Source organism: Ptiloglossa arizonensis, chromosome 13 (genome assembly GCF_051014685.1).
Source record: "Ptiloglossa arizonensis isolate GNS036 chromosome 13, iyPtiAriz1_principal, whole genome shotgun sequence".
NCBI classification, from domain to species: domain Eukaryota; kingdom Metazoa; phylum Arthropoda; class Insecta; order Hymenoptera; family Colletidae; genus Ptiloglossa; species Ptiloglossa arizonensis.
This window is the reverse complement of record NC_135060.1, coordinates 6,530,318-6,536,619: the sequence shown is the minus strand read 5'-3', so window position 1 is coordinate 6,536,619 and position 6,302 is coordinate 6,530,318.

Sequence of the window (6,302 nt, the reverse complement as noted above, 5' to 3'; positions counted from 1 at the left end):
CGCGACAGTTTCGTAACGAGACTCGCGTGAAACGATTCAAGATGTACGAAATCGTCGAGTACCGTGTCCCGTTATCTTATCGTAATCTAAAGGTGGCCCGTAGGAACCTCGCCAAAATTCTCTTTCAGCCGTTTCACACGAAAGGGGTGTACACGTCCGATTATCGTCGATCTTTCGTGACAATTCAGCCGGTTATCGGGACACGGTTGTCGCGTCGGGTGCAAATCGTCTAATCGCGGTGGTCCGTGCAAGAGAGTACTAATTAAATGCAAAAGGACTTCTGGTTTCGCTCGTCGCTTACTCTGGCTTCCTCGGTGGTCTCCGTCATTCCGACAACCTTCTCCTTTCAACGTTGGCACACCCTGGAACAATCCACGTCCTTGTGCAGTCCACGTCGTAATGCGACATTAACTCTGTTACCCAGTCTTTTAGCCAGCGATCATTCTCCATCTCTCTCGGTCGTTCTCTTTCTGGCACGTCTTACCTTTGTCTCTACCTCCCCCGCGCCGTTTAGCCTAACGATGTATTAATGGGCGAACCGAGCTCACGAAGGATTCGTCGAATTCCTGGCTGCTAGGACACGGTGAAACGTCACCGTTTCCGAGGTACGTCCAAAGAGAAAACGACGCTGAGAAACAACCCAGCGAACAAGGGCCCCGGTGAATTTATCAGAGGCGATTTTATCGAGCGAGGAACCATTGTCGCGATAAGGAAAGGAGCACCGATAACTAATGCATACCTACACTGATTGGCCTGGCGTCAAGTCAAAAAAGTTCCGCGCGAGCATCGACCGACGGGACGATCACACAGTGAAAGCTAGAAGTACTGATTGATTTGCACAGAGGTAGTTACTTGTGCACGAACGAGACATCGGTAAACAAAACCACGTGAAAGCTTCCATCGCGCGCTCTTTAATCAGTCTCGATTTCTCTTTACCTGTAAATATTTGTACGGTGGAGTTACAGCCGTTCGTTCTATCGCATTCTGTTTCGACTCTGCTTGTTGTCAAAGGGTCGTTGGTCGACCTATTTCGTACTGCACGCTGGAATCAACCGAGGAACGTTGAATCTCGTTTTTTACGGAGAAATCATTTTCTTAGGATCACGGTTTCGTAGTTTGAATAGGGTACCGATGCCTCGAAAGTCAATGCGATCGACTCCGTGGAAAAGAGACGAATACGTGCACGATCATTTTTAATAGATCGTTTTAATATTCTAGTATTTAAATAGAAGGAAATTAATCACACGATCCATCGAATAGGATATTGTTCAATTTTTGTTATCGTTAGAGAAGATAAAGAAGTCGTTCGGTTAACTTGTTTGCGTAAAATCGAATTCCCTGTGAGATTTCTTTGGAATATTCTTTTCAATTTTTACAAATAACGAGTACATGTAGGAACAATTTTAAAAATTCTGGAGATAATTATCGTTATCTGTGGACCGATCTTGTTGAAAATTTAGTCGGATTTTAAGACAGGAATACCAAACTCTGATATAAATAAAGTCTCATTGAGATCCATTCGGTTGATCATATTCGAAAACAAAATTTGTGCACGTATGTAAAAATACCATCAAGTCGTCGCAAAACAATTGCTCCGAAATTTTTCGCGATTACCGTACTTTCTTCACTCGCAGCTTGGAAAGTATCAAGCAGAGGAAATTGCAAGGATCCCTCTCGCGTCGTTTCTTGAAATTTAATCGGATTCGTGAAATTTACAGAAAGTTGAACAGTTTGGCTTCCGAGAGGCTCGATCAATACCATCGTTAACTCAGCGCTTGGTACAGTATCACCGGTGATACATAATTCTTTTATCATAATAACAACCTGCCGTCTCCGGCTCTCGCTAAATACTCCTACACGTTTTATCGATCGTATTTGCACAATGAAAAAGAAAGTCCCTCTAAAACGATCGACTTACTTCCACACCGTGGAACTCGGTTTTTAAAATTCCTAGAAAGGCATCGAGACTGTTGGATCAAAATTAATAGTAAGTTTCGAATGTTTTCCAAAAAAAGGGACAACAATAACACAAATAAATAACATTCTCTCGCGCAACTAGTTTATACTTGTTCCGTAAATCTCTTCGTATCTTCTTCGTGTCTGATCTCTTACTTCTCTTTTTTAATTATTTTTCCAATCCACGAAGGTGATCTCCCCTCGTTGGATTCTTCTCGCTAAAATGTAAATGTTCGTGCATCGCGGTGGTGTACGAGGAAGCGTGTCACGTTACGGAATCGTGAAACGTTTGCTCGATGTTGTCCTCGGAAACGGTGTAAACGGCGAAACGTTGAAAATCAGGAAATTCTCCGCGTCCCCCTTCGAAAGTTCGCAAAGAAATCTCCGCGTTACGAAAGAGATTTGCATACGCCGGCAATAAAATGGTATCGATTAGCTCCATGAGAACAATGGAGGAGGCTGGCAAGAATTCAAAAGTTTGCCAGCGAGTATCGCCGTTTCCAGGAAGCCGGTCGATGGAAGGAAGGGGTTTTCGACCCTATTCCAGCCCCGTGTCGGCGGCTGCAAGGCGGACCAGAGCCGGGTATCGACTAATGTCGGGGTATTGACTAATGGCTGGTGCGCCGAGCAAGTAGTACCGCTCCGTGTCAGGACGGACACAGTCGAGACTAAGGCCTCTTTCACACTAACGTTCTTTTGCTGGTCCGGCAAGCTTTGAAGCGACGACACCTCCGAAACGAGCCACAACTCCGATTCGAATTCGAATTTTCAACGAATAAAAATAATTGATCAAAATTTTGAACGAATTCTCTTCTGTGGTTGAAATTTTTTATTCATTTTAGAAGCTTCCTCCTTCTCGATGTACGAGATTGAAGAGAATTTGTCGAAAATATTAGAGAAATTTATTTATTGGACCACGAACTGGATGTAGAAGTTGAATGTTTCTCGTTGAATAGGAGATTCGAATTTGAATCGTGGAATAAAATTACTTTCCACTGTGAACGAATTCGTTGGTATAAATGTTACGGATGTATCATTGAGCGTTTTACTGGAATAAAATTTGTTCATTTTTTTTCAATGTATTTCGTCGTTCGATCGGATCACGGAACGATTATTTTCACCCTTTTAAATTCACGTGTTAATTGAAACACGAATTGCGGGAACCGTCGAGCGTATAATCTATCGTTACTCCGGTTGAACCAATTTGCATAATTTTCTGTGTCGCGCGTATCTAGCGCCGAGTTTGATGAAACTTCATTGGTTTTGTGGAGCGGTCAAAAATCAGGGACGCGTATTTTTTTTTAGTTACGTAATTGGAGCTCGACGAGCAAATCTACCATTGAACGTTTCGACCCTCTGACGTTATCTCGAAAAGAAATTTTTAAGAACGATTCGCAAACAAAACGCAAAGATAAACGAGTATTCGACGATCATTCGACGTATCCGATTCGTCGATTTTCGATCGCTATTTACAAACCGAACCGTTTATTTCCACGTTCTTGTAATCGAAGCTTCGAGAAGACATTGGTTCTCGTCGACACGGAACGACGCAAACATTTTTTCTTTTTTCAATGCGTTTCAATCGATATTCCTCCGATATCGTCGATCCGATTTACGTATGAAAATTAATCGGTTTGGAGAAACGTTAGTGTGAAAGAGACCTGCAGTTGTATTTACAGTGCGTCTGTGCAAAGACGGGGGTTAAGGTGCATTTATGTAACGCGAAGCTTGAGGACTCCTTCGTCGGACGACCTACATTTCCTGGCCAATGTCTGGGGAAAAAGGGGTCATGAACGCGCGCACGCCTACAGGCGAAGCGTGTGCGGTGGAACCACCGGCGCTCGATGATTTTTAAACTTTATTTTCGGGGGAACGGCCACACGAAATCAAGATGTCGTACCACGAGGGTCGAGGATTTTTCTTTTCGGTCGCGCACCACTCGTATTCGCGTTGGAGATAGTCGACGAGCATCTACCGTGGGCGTCGAGTAATTCCTCTTTGCCGAGTAAACAAGGGCAAGAGGAAACCAGAGGGGACTTCGTGTGTGGAATTTCGAAACTCTCTAGTACCGCGAGGTTAGGTCAGGCCTTGATAACGAAACGTGTTGCCCGCATCTCGTTTATTTACTTTTTCTTTTCGTTGCTCGCGTCGACGTCCTTACAATCGAACGATAATGGCCGCGGAATAAAAATAAACGAAGAAAGGTGCGTCGCGGTTAATTTTAGAATTTCCATCGATCAATCGGTACGCCGCGAACCGTGGAGAGAGTTCAAACGATATTTATTATCGGCAACGTTCGTAATAAATACCATCGAAACGTTGGGCAAGATTTACGAGATTGATCGACGACAACAAGATCGAAGAAATAAATCAAATCCAACCGACGGATATTTCCTTGAGAAATGTACTTTTCGCGCGTGCTCGTGAATTATTCATGAGCGGAATATTAATTCACGCAAGATTGTGTCACAATGAGAACTTCTGGCTGTAACTAATAGTACAACGCGCGAATGGTATCGCGCTTTTCCAATTGAATGCACAGTTAAACGGCTGGATCACGGCGGTTCATTTTTTCAACGAACGGTTATGTAATACTCCATTTCGAACGACACGGTATCGCGTTTTCCGCTCACTTGACACGATGTAAGACAGAAAAGAATCGGTGGACGTAGGTACACGCGGATCAAGGTGGTCGGAGGAAATGTAAAATCATTGGTATCGCATGTGGAATCAAATATGCACGGTTGAGATTATTCGCGAGGAACAACGACACAATCGCGAGCGGTATCGGCGAATACAAAGCAATGATAAATATCATTGGTACGAGCACGTAACGTAACATTTATTTAAGAACGTGTAAACGTTTCGCTCGTAATTTCGAATCGTCCTCGGTGAACGAATCTACGAAAGAAACGAACAAATTTATGTAATAAGAATCGAACGATGTAAGATCGTTGAGATATTTCGAGGTGAATTGCAATAAGAAAGAATTTCTTTTATTTCAAGGAGTATACCGTTTATACGTTCCCGTACAGGAGCGTATAATTACCCGAGAAATATACCGTGTTTACCTGCCCGTATATAAATAAATAATCCGTGGAATGTACCGTTTATACGTTCTCGTATAAATACATATGCTCGTTTGGAATATAATCGAGAGAATATTTCGTTTGTTCTTCTTCGATCGTGGAGAGCAGTCTCCCTATGCTTGTCACGTTCTCTCGATCGTTACAAAATTATTCGTCTTTCTTTCGAAAATAATTTCGCCAATTCACACACCGTGACTGACAAATTCCTGACGAAACGTATCGTCGTCGGGTCCAAGGATCTCAGTTTGCGCGAAATTTGCGACGAGAATCAAGAACCGGACGTAACGATGCGTGTTCTCGTGTCTCACCAAGGATACACAGGGGAGTAAATGAATACAATAGCACCGAGACTCAGACACATCGAGTGAAATTTGCGATATCTACGATCTCGCAGTTTATTATTGGAATATCATCTTGCTATTCTATGCTCTAGGACAATAATCGTTAATATTGTACCGTTATCGTCAAAGTCGTATCACGACGTATCTAGTACAGCCGTCATTGCGCTCGGACAGCGAGAAATTGCTCTCCGTAGTCCATCGCGAGCCGAGTCCCCGCTCGCCACGATTTTTACATGATTTTCGCAACAACGTATCAAGGATGAAAGCACGCGGTTCCGCCTTTATTTACAACGCGCGCGGACTCACCGGGCGTTATTTACATAGCACGCGCGCCGTCGCCGTGTCGAATCGCATCTCTTAATTTACAACGACAAGCGTGAACGATACGCCGCGTCGAAGGCGACACACACTCCGATTCCCACCGTGTAAAATATAACAGGTAACTCGTCTTTGCTCGCGACGCATGCTCGCATCCTGTACAATCCGCCTCACGAATCGACTCGTGCGTTCCTTCTTCTTTCTTCTTTTCTTTTTTTCTTTTTTTGATTTTTTTTCTTTTAAATATTTTTATTTTTCTCTCGCGTTCTTTTTTTTGTTGTTTTTTTTTTCGTTTTTCTTTTGTTTTTGATTGCTTACGCGCGATCGAACATTTCAGCGAGATCAAACGATGGCCGCGCTCGGCTCCTCGCAAGCGTGTTCGCGACAAATTTGAAAACTAACGAGACACTTTCTCACATCGCGTAACCGATTATCGTAACGGTGAAGCGTACAGAGTGTACGCGTGTTCGATCGATTCGCGAAATCGTCGTGGTTACTCTCGTCGTACGAATCGTATGGAATCTCGGTGGAAATTTCGCGTAGCTTTTCCAGGGACAAACGCGACTTGTTTCGTGTTATTCGAAGTCGTTATCTTTTG